The sequence below is a fragment of the Coregonus lavaretus genome (genome assembly GCF_964263955.1).
Source record: "Coregonus lavaretus genome assembly, contig: HAP1_SCAFFOLD_106, whole genome shotgun sequence".
NCBI classification, from domain to species: Eukaryota; Metazoa; Chordata; class Actinopteri; order Salmoniformes; family Salmonidae; genus Coregonus; species Coregonus lavaretus.
In genome coordinates this window covers 537215-549740 of record NW_028157840.1, presented here as the reverse complement: position 1 = coordinate 549740, position 12526 = coordinate 537215, and the positions used below count along the sequence as shown (strand labels likewise).

The following is a 12526-nucleotide window of genomic DNA, read 5'->3' as shown; positions in this document are numbered from 1 at the left end:
TCTGGTGTGTTTTCAGGCTACTTGTATCATTAAAACTCTTCCCACACTGATTACAATCATAAGGTTTCTCTCCAGTGTGAATTCTCTGGTGTGTTTTCAGGCTACTTGTATAATTAAAACTCTTCCCACACTGATCACAGTCATAAGGTTTCTCTCCAGTGTGAATTTTCTGGTGTGTTTTCAGGTTACTTGTATCATTAAAACTCTTCCCACACTGATCACAGCTATAAGGTTTTTCTCCAGTGTGAATTCTCTGGTGTATTGTTAGTGAATCTGATCTTGAGTAACTCTTTCCGCAGTCAAAGCAGTGGTGAGGTTTCTCTCCTGTGTGTGCTTTCAGATGACTTGAATTAGTAAAACTCTTCCCACATTGATCACAGCTATAAGGTTTCTCTGCAGTGTGTGTTCTCTGGTGTGCTTTCAGATTACTTGAATGAGTAAAACTCTTCCCACATTGATCACAGCTATAAGGTTTCTCTCCTGTATGGATTCTCATATGTCTTTTAAGGTCTGCTGAAGAGGTGAATCTCTTCCCACAGTCAGAGCAGCAGTGAGAATTCTCTCCTGTGTGAATTCTTAGGTGTAGTTTTAGTGAATCTGATCTTGAATAACTCTTCCCACAGTCAGAGCAGCAGTGAGATTTCTTCCCTGTGGGTCTCTGCTGGTGTTTCTTGAGGTGTTCTGATCTGGAGGGACTCTTCTCTGACTCCTCAGCTTCATGATGTTGTTGAGGCTCCCCAGAGGATCCACAATAGTCACGTCTCTCTCCTGTGTGAACAACAAAGTCAGACAGCTGGTTAAAGGCCCACAACAGCAAGGTAATGCCCATGATGTTGTACAACAATTTAAGTCTGTAATGAATGTTTTAATACTTTTAAAAACGTATTTGACACTTGTCTTAATATGACAGTCAGTGATAAACAGTGATATTTAGTCTTATTTTTTAACAGTAGTAAAGTTGATGATTTTAGGCTATAAATAAGTTATTACAGTTGCTGAAACCCTAAGCAGTGTGCCAGACGACTTTTGGTCACCAATATACGACCCTTTCTGTTTGCTGGATATTGGTTGTGAACTGGAACACGATGTCATATACGATCCAGAGCATCCCAAACATGCTCAATGGGTGACATGTCTGGTGAGTATGCAGGCCATGGAAGAACTGGGACATTTTCAGCTTCCAGGAATTGTGGTGATGGCAGCGGATGAATTGGCACGATAATGGGCCTCAGGATCTCATCACGGTATCTCTGTGCATTCAAATTGCCATTGATCAAATGCAATTGTGTTCGTTGTCCGTAGCTTATGCCTGCCTGCCCATACCATAACCCCACCGCCACCATGGGGCACTGTGTTCACGACGTTGACATCAGCAAACCGCTCACCCACACGACGCCATACCGCGCGGTCTTCCATCTGCCCGTTACCGTTGAAACCGGGATTCATCCGTGAAGAACACACTTCTCCAGCGTGCCAGTGGCCATCGAAGGTGAGCATTTTGCCAAAATGAAGTCGGTTACGGCGCCGAACTGCAGTCAGGTCAAGACCCTGGTGACCCTTCTTGGGTTGTGCAAACCCACAGTTTCATCAGCTGTCCGGGTGGATGTCTCAGACGATCCCAGAGGGGGAAAAGCTGGATGTGGAGGTCCTGAGATGGTCTGCGGTTGTTTCATCAGCTGTCCGGGTGGATGTCTCAGACGATCCCAGAGGGGGAAAAGCTGGATGTGGAGGTCCTGAGATGGTCTGCGGTTGTTTCATCAGCTGTCCGGGTGGATGTCTCAGACGATGCCAGAGGGGGAAAAGCTGGATGTGGAGGTCCTGAGATGGTCTGTCCGGGTGGATGTCTCAGACGATCCCAGAGGGGGAAAAGCTGGATGTGGAGGTCCTGAGATGGTCTGTCCGGGTGGATGTCCCAGACGATCCCAGAGGGGGAAAAGCTGGATGTGGAGGTCCTGAGATGGTCTGCGGTTGTTTCATCAGCTGTCCGGGTGGATGTCTCAGACGATCCCAGAGGGGGAAAAGCTGGATGTGGAGGTCCTGAGATGGTCTGCGGTTGTTTCATCAGCTGTCCGGATGGATGTCTCAGACGATCCCCAGAGGGGGAAAAGCTGGATGTGGAGGTCCTGAGATGGTCTGTCCGGGTGGATGTGTCAGACGATCCCCAGAGGGGGAAAAGCTGGATGTGGAGGTCCTGAGATGGTCTGCGGTTGTTTCATCAGCTGTCCGGGTGGATGTCTCAGACGATCCCCAGAGGGGGAAAAGCTGGATGTGGAGGTCCTGAGATGGTCTGTCCGGGTGGATGTGTCAGACGATCCCAGAGGGGGAAAAGCTGGATGTGGAGGTCCTGAGATGGTCTGTCCGGGTGGATGTCCCAGACGATCCCAGAGGGGGAAAAGCTGGATGTGGAGGTCCTGAGATGGTCTGTCCGGGTGGATGTCTCAGACGATCCCAGAGGGGAAAAGCTGGATGTGGAGGTCCTGAGATGGTCTGTCCGGGTGGATGTCTCAGACGATCCCAGAGGGGGAAAAGCTGGATGTGGAGGTCCTGAGATGGTCTGTCCGGGTGGATGTCTCAGACGATCCCAGAGGGGGAAAAGCTGGATGTGGAGGTCCTGAGATGGTCTGTCCGGGTGGATGTCTCAGACGATCCCAGAGGGGGAAAAGCTGGATGTGGAGGTCCTGAGATGGTCTGTCCGGGTGGATGTCTCAGACAATCCCAGAGGGGGAAAAGCTGGATGTGGAGATGATCCTGAGATGGTCTGTCCGGGTGGATGTCTCAGACGATCCCAGAGGGGGAAAAGCTGGATGTGGAGATGATCCTGAGATGGTCTGTCCGGGTGGATGTCTCAGACGATCCCAGAGGGGGAAAAGCTGGATGTGGAGGTCCTGAGATGGTCTGTCCAGCTGTCCGATCCCAGAGGGGGAAAAGCTGGATGTGGAGGTCCTGAGTAAAGCTGGATGTGGAGGTCCTGAGTAAAGCTGGATGTGGAGGTCCTGAGATGGTCTGCGGTTGTGAGGCCGGTTTGGACGTACTGCCAAAATTCTCTAAAAACGACGTTGGAGGCGGCTTATGGTAGAGAAACGTGCATAGACCTACAAATGCGACCCAAACTGGCCATTGGATTTATTTGAAAAAATATGGTCCTTTACAATGTCCACTTATGTACATAGGATGCTGTATAAACCATTTAAAAATATTAAAACAATAATATTGCATTGCTGTGTGGTGTCAGTCAAAATGTCTTGTAGTCGAGTCTAGATTACTGCTCAAATGTTGCTGTAACAGGCCTACATGTTTCTCCTTTGCACGGTGTTTTGTAGAAAGTTGAGTTTTCTGGTTATTCATTGTCAAGCTTTAACAACCGAAGCCTGACTGAAACATTTCCAGTAGCCTAGGACTTTCCCTTCGCTGACCGCTCTAAACGGGACACACGAAAGCAGCGCAACTGAAGTTGAATTCACCGATGCGAACACAACAGGCTGTAATTTCATAAAGTAGATGACTCAACTTTTGACTCATTTATACTCGCTTGCAGTGCTGGAAAAAGTACCCAATTGTCACACTTGAGTAAAAGTAAAGATTCCTTCATAGAAAATTACTCAAGTAAAAGTGTAAGTCACCCAGTAAAACACTACTTAAGGACAAAAGTAAAAGTATTTGGTTTAAAATATACTTAAGGACAAAAGTCAAAGTATTTGGTTTAAAATATACTTAAGGACAAAAGTCAAAGTATTTGGTTTAAAATATACTTAAGTACAAAAGTCAAAGTATTTGGTTTAAAATATACTTAAGTACAAAAGTCAAAGTAACATTTATTCCAAATTCCTTATATTAAGCAAACCAGACGGCATCATTTTAGTTTTATTTTAGTTTTTGGAAAGCCAGGGGCACACTCCAACACTCAGACACTCCAACATCATTTACAGATAGCCAGGGGCACACTCCAACACTCAGACACTCCAACACTCAGACATCATTTACAAACTAAGCATTTGTGTTTTAGTGAGTCCACCAGATCAGAGGCAGTAGGGATGACCAGGGATGTTCTCTTGATAAGTGCATGAATTTGACCATTTTCCTGTCCTGCTAAGCTTTCGAAATGTAGGAGGGGGAGTACTTTTGGTTGTGAGGGAAAATGTATGGAGTACATCATTTTATTTAGGAATGTAGTGAAGTAAAAGTAAAAGTTGTCCAATATATAAATAGTAAAGTACAGATACCCCAAAAAACGACTTAAGTAGTACTTAAAAGTATTTTTACTTAAATACTTTACACCACTGCTCGTTTGTGTGTCATATTGTCCTTCAGTAGTAATTTATACCCGCGTGTGAATCCTTTATCTCATAACTTTATAACTTTTTGACAACCAAGATGACATTTTCTGTAGGCTACAGCAATGTCCTGTTGGAACTGAAAACTTGGCACGGACATTTATCCTACAACATGTTTAAAACTTTCGTTCTGGTAGATAGCATTAGTGATGTGATACAGTGCACTGGCTGGATCGTGTGTTGGTCTGTGTGTGGATCTGGGAGGAGGGGTGTGTCTGTGGCAATCCACTGATGTTTGGCGTGCAGCACGTTAGCAGTGCTTGCTGGGAGTTGTAGTGCAGCATCGCGGGCGGTTTGGAAGCGGGCCAAAATTAATTGACAACCCAAATAACTTTGCGGGCCGGATAGAAATGTGTCCCGGGCCGGATTGGGCCTGCTGGCCTTGTGTTTGACACCTGCTCTAGATCGTCATCTGTAATAATAATTCACAGACAGTGAAGATGTAATCTCACGGTGACTTACAGTTTGTTGCAAGTCTCTTTCAGGACATCACCTCTCCCTGGGAGAACTACAAACTGTTCTTAAGGTCTTGAACCTCTCTGGTCAGATGTTCCGATGCTGGGACTTGTAGTCATCTGTAATAATAATCCACCCCTCCCTGGGAGAACTACAAACTGTTCTTAAGGTCTTGGACCTCTCTGGTCAGATGTTCCGATGCTGGGACTTGTAGTCATCTGTAATAATAATCCACCCCTCCCTGGGAGAACTACAAACTGTTCTTAAGGTCTTGGACCTCTCTGGTCAGATGTTCCGATGCTGGGACTTGTAGTCATCTGTAATAATAATCCACCTCTCCCTGGAGAACTACAAACTGTTCTTATGGTCTTGAACCTCTCTGGTCAGATCGTCTCTTCTTTTGTTAGTTGAGTCCATCAGTATTTGGATAAGGCTCTTAAAGCTATTTTCCTGTTGCTGTAACAATTGCTTGTAGACATATTGTTGTTGATTTAAAAGATCACGCACCTGTGATAGATTACCACCTGTGATAGATTACCATCTGTGATAGATTACCACCTGTGATAGATTACCACCTGTGATAGATGACCACCTGTGATAGATTACCACCTGTGATAGATTACCACCTGTGATAGATTACCACCTGTGATAGATTACCACCTGTGATAGATTACCACCTGTGATAGATTACCACCTGTGATAGATGACCACCTGTGATAGATTACCACCTGTGATAGATTACCACCTGTGATAGATTACCACCTGTGATAGCGAAACACTGTCCTCTCCATTACTCCAGCCTTCTTTAACTTTGGGCGGCATGATGTTAGCAACGTAGGCTGACGCTGGTACTCCACACAATTCCAGCCAGCTCGTAAAGCCGATGGAAACCGCAACAAACAGCAGGGATTTAAACAGACACAAGCCCGGGACTAACTGAGGCTAACCGCATCACGGGATCCTAATTAAACAGGCTGGTAAACAAACATTTTTTCAAGGAAAAACTTTTTCCAGAAAGTTTCAAAACTTTCCAAACGTCTAACGCCCGTCCAACAGACTGTCGACCAATCGCGTTCGCGTTGTCATGCTGCGTAACGTGGTTGCTAAGCTAATAGTAACGAAATCCCTTCTAAAAACCAGTCGAGAAACCTGCCTGTTTTCCTCGAAGGAACGTAATTTCACGATTTCAAAGTTACACTATATTAAAGAGAAGTTAATTATCTCACAACTCTGAAAATGTGTTTTGCTTCTTGTTCACGTAGGCTAATTCATGCTAATGTTATTAAGAATGTTATTAAGAATGTTATTAAGAATGGCGCTGCATTGGAAAGCGGACGTTTTATGGGCTCCTGATCAATTGTGCTATTTTGTATGTTTTTTTACGCTGACCAGAACTTTTTTTTTGACATAATGTTTCCGCCATCGTTTCCTATGACCGAAAAGAGCTTCTAGACATCAGAACAGTTTTCACTAACCTTGATTTGGACGAGGACTTCTACTTCAAATGAGCGAAACACATATTGATAGTCCCGGACCAGGCCAAAAAGAAGGCGATATAGAGGCCGGCGCGGGGGCACCATGATGAGGCTAGAGGGAATAAATCACCTCTACCCTCTGTTCTATTGGCGAATGTGCAAATCACTGGAGAATAAACCGGACCAGGTCCGTTTGAGACTATTCTATCAACGGGACATTAAGAACTGTAAGCTACAGGACTGTTTCCCAATAGCACAGACTTGAATATGTTCCGGGATTCATCCGATGGCATTGAGGAGTACACCACACTATTTCTCCAGTCCCCATCCCTCAGCTGTTTACCAAACCAAGTCTCTGGGCAGCCATTTTGTTGCTGTTTAAAACCTAGGATGTCCCTTTTAAAAAAGCCACACATCAATCAATCAACCAATCTGCAATTCAAACAATAACAAAGCTACAGTTCCGCCACTGTTTTGGTAATAAGATGATAGATGGGACTGGAGAAATGTAACTACTCTCAAAATCATAGACAGACCTATGGATGCAAGGACTGACCATCCATGATATCACCATTATAGTTTTAACCATGTTGAGGCTATACAGTGTTGGTTTACATTTACATTGTTTATAAACATTGGAGTAAAAAAAGCTTATTTTGGGATCTGATGGGGTACGACAGTTGAACTAAGCTCATGAGGCATGTGTTATATTCTTCAAGAATCAATGGCTATATATCAATAATTTAAAAGTCCAAATATGGATGTAGCAACTGCAGATTTCCCCTTTAACACCACACATCAGTTCAACAACTGCAGAGGTTGTGCCTCTGTTTTTAAGACAGTACTTACTAGTGTTAATCAGGGCTCGGTTTCTCAAAACCATCTTACGGCTAAGTTCATCATTAGAACCATTGGATGCCTTAAGATGCGTTTGGGAAACCGGAACCAGATATCCAGTTTCCTCCTCCTTTTTCGATGTGACAGTGTTGATAACTGGATATGAGAAGGGAGAGTCGGTCAAGGATCGATTCAGACTAGGTGGTAAATTGTATGACAAGCGGCAGTTTATTCAGAGTAAAAATGTCTGGTACAAAACGTGCACGGTCTCGTTCTTTCAGCTCATAGGGAACCTCCAGAAAAAAGCGCCAAAAAACAGTTCACATATGTTTTATACTGTTTGTAAAGTAGGTTGAGCCTGGCAGATCTGGTCTTCTGGTTGGTCCATGCTGCTCGGGCGTCGTCCTCTGTGATTGGGTCTAGGAGATCTACACACTGTAGCTCAGGTCCTTTGTTTCGAATGTTTCAGCAGAGTAAAGATTTGGTGTGTGCGTTTAATTATCTTGTCTTGAGTGAGTCTGTGTGTGTGAGTGCATTTGTGGCAAGAGTGTGTGTGTGGTCAAAACTTGTCTTGGAAAAAGGAATTAGTTATAGCAATGTAATAGCAATAAGCTATTTATAAAAATAGCATTTCTTACAAATCCCCCTCTACACGTCTCTAAAGACGTGTCATATAGGGAAAGGCGTGACATAAACTAAGTAAAAAACAAACAAAAGGGAAACTTTCTCAGAGAGAAAGTTTTGAGTCCCCCTCTTCACGTCTCCCAGACGTGATCCATTATTTATGGTACATGAAGCATAGTTGAATCAGTCTTAAAAGAAAAACAATAATGTAGAAAAGAAAAACAACACATGATAACGCATAATGCAATTTGTAAAATTTTTTAACCATTCCCCCTCTAGCATACTATTTATATGGCCAGTTAATTAAACAATGTTAGTCCCCCTCTAGTGAGTGAACACAACAATCAGAGTTGGTCTTCGAAATTGCTAACCTCCAATTGTCGTTGTTCAGGTTTGTAATCATGACAGGCCCATCCACCTTTAATATTATATAAGGGAGGATAGTCACTTTCAAAATCGTCCAGTTCCAAATCATTAGTTCCCAAAAGCGGATACAAGGCAACATCCACAAAGAACAAGTATACCCATAGAAGCCATAACTTCACCCAGAATTGTCACAACAATAGTTTTCCATTTACCAAATATGTTATCAAACCAACCGTTTATGGAGCTATCAATACCAGAGTTCTTAACCAGTTCATTCGCCAGCGTGGTGATGGTCACTCAAGCGCTTTTGTCACGGGCCCGTCCGGTGCTATATTGTTGGAGATGAAAATACAGCACATATATCCAAACAGAACACAAACCCCGTCCTGCTCAGCCAAAAGCATATCTAATGCTATTCTATTCTGCCATGTCATTAAGCTAGTTGCCGCTGTCTGCTCAGCTAATCCCTTTATTGCATCACGAGTGTGGGTTATAAATATTTTGCTGGTTATATTAAATATAATTTCTCCAATCTAAATTTTTATTAATTGTTGACCACCAGAAAATACTTGATTCAAACCCAGCTGCGATCTGATAGTGGATCCCATCAATATATATCCTTTCATCAAAGGATCCCGGGAGGAGGTCCTGCTTTCTATGTGACAACTCACCAGTCTCTGACACGTTTGATTGTTTGCTTATGTAGGTGAGTTCACAATCAGTTATCACCACATATCCATCAGATGTCAGCACGGGTCTGTTTTTTTTTCTCCTAAAATCCTCTGTGACTTCAAACTGAGGCAACCCAGGTCTGAATGACTTTGTTATCGGGGGAAACAGATAGTGCAAGTTACCATAAGACTCTCCAGTTGAAGAAGATATCTCACTTGTCAGGTCTGTAATCTGTTTTAGCATAATTCAGACTTTCAGACAGTACCTACCCTCATATGGGTCGCACTGCCATTTTCTGATAATTCCCTACTTTCACAACCCTAAACTGTGTATGGAGATTGGTGATGTCCTTCCCTACGTCTAGTTGTCTCCTATGCCTTTTCAACTTGTGTTAGGTTAACTACCACTTCTGGCTGAAACAGGAGGGTCCGTGTGTGTTAGGAATATGGCCCCCACAATCAGACAGCTACCTACCGTCGGGAGACCTGTGAATCCCCACCCTTGCCCTGAGAACATGTCAGATGCCAGAGGCCAACCCATTGCTTTACCTTCTATCGAACTCACACAGGGATGATCAGACAGGGTAAGGGAATCTTCGTTAAGGAGGCAACCCCCGAACCCTAGTGGTGATCGGATCTTTCTCCTAACTTTGTGCTTGTTCGTCAGGTGTAGCTGGTTTTGCCTTTTTACAGTGTGTGACATGCACCCAGATGGATCTCTCAGCTATTCTGCTGGCAAAGGCAGTACTTGGTAGGGCCCTTCCCGCCAGGCCTGGTTCAGTCTCCTGGTTAGATAGAGTGGGTCACCTTCTCCTTTAATTCACCTGTGGGGCACAAAACCTCTGACATACAGGTGTGGTTAATAAACTATCATACATGTTTTTCTGTTTTTTTTTTTTTTTTAAGTATTTTGTCCTCTCCTTCGTATATTTAATATTTAATCCATCCATCCCCCTTTTTGACACATGATTTGGCCACGTGTCAATATTACCACCTACCTAAACAATCACTTTGGTAATATTGGTAATTCATTATCCAATTGCCATATCTCCATTCTCTCTTCTGTTATTTTATGGTTCAAATCAAATATACTATTACCAAACTATAATCTTCTTCACAATTTGCACAGTATTACAAATTACCCTCAACTAAGTAAAATAAACTATCTTAAAGTCCCGTCTCATGCCTTTAGAATTTACTAGTGTGGATGATTAATTAACACCAGAATGTTAAAACAGAGTTCAGAGGCAATTGAAATCATTTAACGAACTGTTTAATCCCATATTATACTAAACATTACCATTATTCTAAATATTTCATAAATGTTAGTTATCCCAAGTGTTCATTAAGTCCTCATGACATTCATTCTCATAAGAAATCATATATACCCCAAACTCAGCCAAAAGCTAAAAAACTCCATAAAATTCACTGTGTGCTCCTCTAAGACCTATCACCCTTGACCTGCTGAAAACCCTCCAAAATTGAAACAACAACCCTTTATAAACATCATACTAGGTGTGTTGTTCTTTATTTGAAAACCCCAATTAAAACCAACTACCAAACAGCCAGGTCATGATGACTCCTGATTTCTCTCTTCCCCTTCTGCCTACAGTTTCTTAACTGGTGCCCTTTCCTTGCAGTAACTACACGGTTCCTCACATTCTCTAGCAAAATGTCCCGTTTTGTCACAATTGTAACACTTCCACTCACTCCTGTCTCCACTATTACTATTTCCTTCTTGTCTGTCATTGCTACCGTAACCTCTCTTCTCTCCTAGGTATTGACTAATAGTCTCACTGTCTCTAATTCAACATAAACCCCATCATCCAATCAATTTTCATACCCATTACTGTCAATGCCAAATTAGGTTTCTCTGTTCCTGTTGAAGTGCTAAATCAATAGTAGCCAATTCAAACACCTCACAATTTGGATCAAAGGGTTCCTTAGTCTTCCCCCCACTAGAGTCTACTATTTCTCCCTCAAGGACTAGTCACGCCTTATCTTCCTCTTTCTCACACTCAAAGCTGGGGGATGGACTTCTCTCTCTCTCTCCTCTCTCCTGTCTGACTCAGAGAGATTCCCCCCCCATGGTTGGTACTGTTAAAAATCCCTTAGCCACCTCTTCTATATTACAAGTCAATTTAACAAGTAATTCAAAATAGCTTCACACAACAACACCTCATAAGGAGTGCCCAGCAGGAATCCAATTCCTATCAGAAAACATACATACAAACATTCAGACACTCCCAATCTCTCCCAGGGGGAAAAAGTTATCCTTCTCCCTGAGTGAGATTGTTTTCCCATAAGGGTTTCTTCATTTTGCTGTCAGGACTGGTTCCCGCTGCTCAAATCAGCCCCCACTTCAGACAATGGTCTGGAAGGAGTGGGGGCTGGAGTGCAATGCGTTAGATGGCCAGGGTGCTCCTGATTTACCTCTGACCTGGACTGAGTGTGAAGTAACCTCCTTCACTTCGTACGGTCCAGTCCACCTGGGTTCCAGCCACTTTCTTTTGTGGACTTTCACCCTCACCCAGTCCCCCACTCCCACCTTCAGTGGTGGCGTGTTTCCCGTCAGCTCCCCCTCCTGGGCCTTCTACACCTGAGAAGAGAGTGCTGCAGAAAATTCCGTCAATTTCATCACATAATCAGTCATTTCTATCTGTTGTACATCAAGGGCGGGCATATGACCTCCCTCCCTTGGTGGACCTTGCATTTCTCTCCCTTACATTATCTCATGAGGAGAGAGATGGGTCCCTGCCCCTGGTGATGCTCTCATAGCCATCAAAGCCAGTGGCAGGGCTTCAACCCATGTCAATTTTGTCCCTGCACAAACCTTATTCAGTTTCATAAGTCTCACTATAACTTCCCATCCTTCATCACACGTTTAAGATATAACACAGACACGTTAAAATATAAACACAGCAAAACAAAACTGCCAATCAGAATTCAATACCTTAGAAAATGTAGGTTACCAGAGCGTACTAAAACATAATTCAGTACCTCTGGTCAATTTCGGTGATTCTCCCCCACCCAATGATGGGTCAAATCTCATCCACTCACACAGTTCCCCCCCGGTCTGACTCTCTGGATCCTTCTCTCGTGAACCAACTCTCCCAGCCGGCTTAAACTGTACACATAATATCACACACTTCCCGGTCTGACTCTCTTGGTCCTTCTCTAGTGAACCAACTCTCCCAGACGGCTTAATACATGTTATCACACATTCCCCGATCTGACTCTCTTGGTCCGTCTCTGTGAACCAACTCTCCCAGACGGTTTAATACATTTTATCACAAAGTCCCTCCCGGTCTAACTCTCTTGGCCCGTCTTTAGTGAACCAACTCTCTTAGCCGACTCTCGACTTATTAATTATTCCCAGACATGTTTACTACACTGCCTTTCAGTTTGTCATCTATGCATAAATTTTATCAACAATTCATACTCACACTCGGTAATACTGATCAAAATTTGGATAGACTATTCGACAATATGCAAAGTTTGATTTAACAGGTTTTGCTTACCTTTTTTTTATAGTCGACTTTAGGATCAGTTTCCCGAGCTGAGTTGAATTGTTGTCCTCCCTCCGAATAATTACACCAGTCTTTCCGTGAATCGTCCTTTTACCAACTCGCTCTCCCACATCCACATCAACTACTCTGGACCGTGTATCTAGAAAACCATCCTCTGCTACCATTTTGTTGATAACTGGATATGAAGAAGGGCGAGCCGGTCGAGGATCGATTCAGACTAGGTGGTAAATTGTATG

General features: G+C 43.5%; 1 long non-coding RNA gene across 1 annotated transcript; it reads right to left on the bottom strand.

Annotated features, from left to right (window-relative positions):
- Window positions 1–7304: 7304 nt before the first annotated feature.
- Window positions 7305–9074, bottom strand: LOC311124857. Its single transcript, XR_014612814.1, has 2 exons — window positions 8761–9074; window positions 7305–7518 (listed from the first exon to the last, which is right to left on the bottom strand). It is a non-coding gene; the product is annotated as an uncharacterized lncRNA (long non-coding RNA).
- Window positions 9075–12526: the final 3452 nt, after the last annotated feature.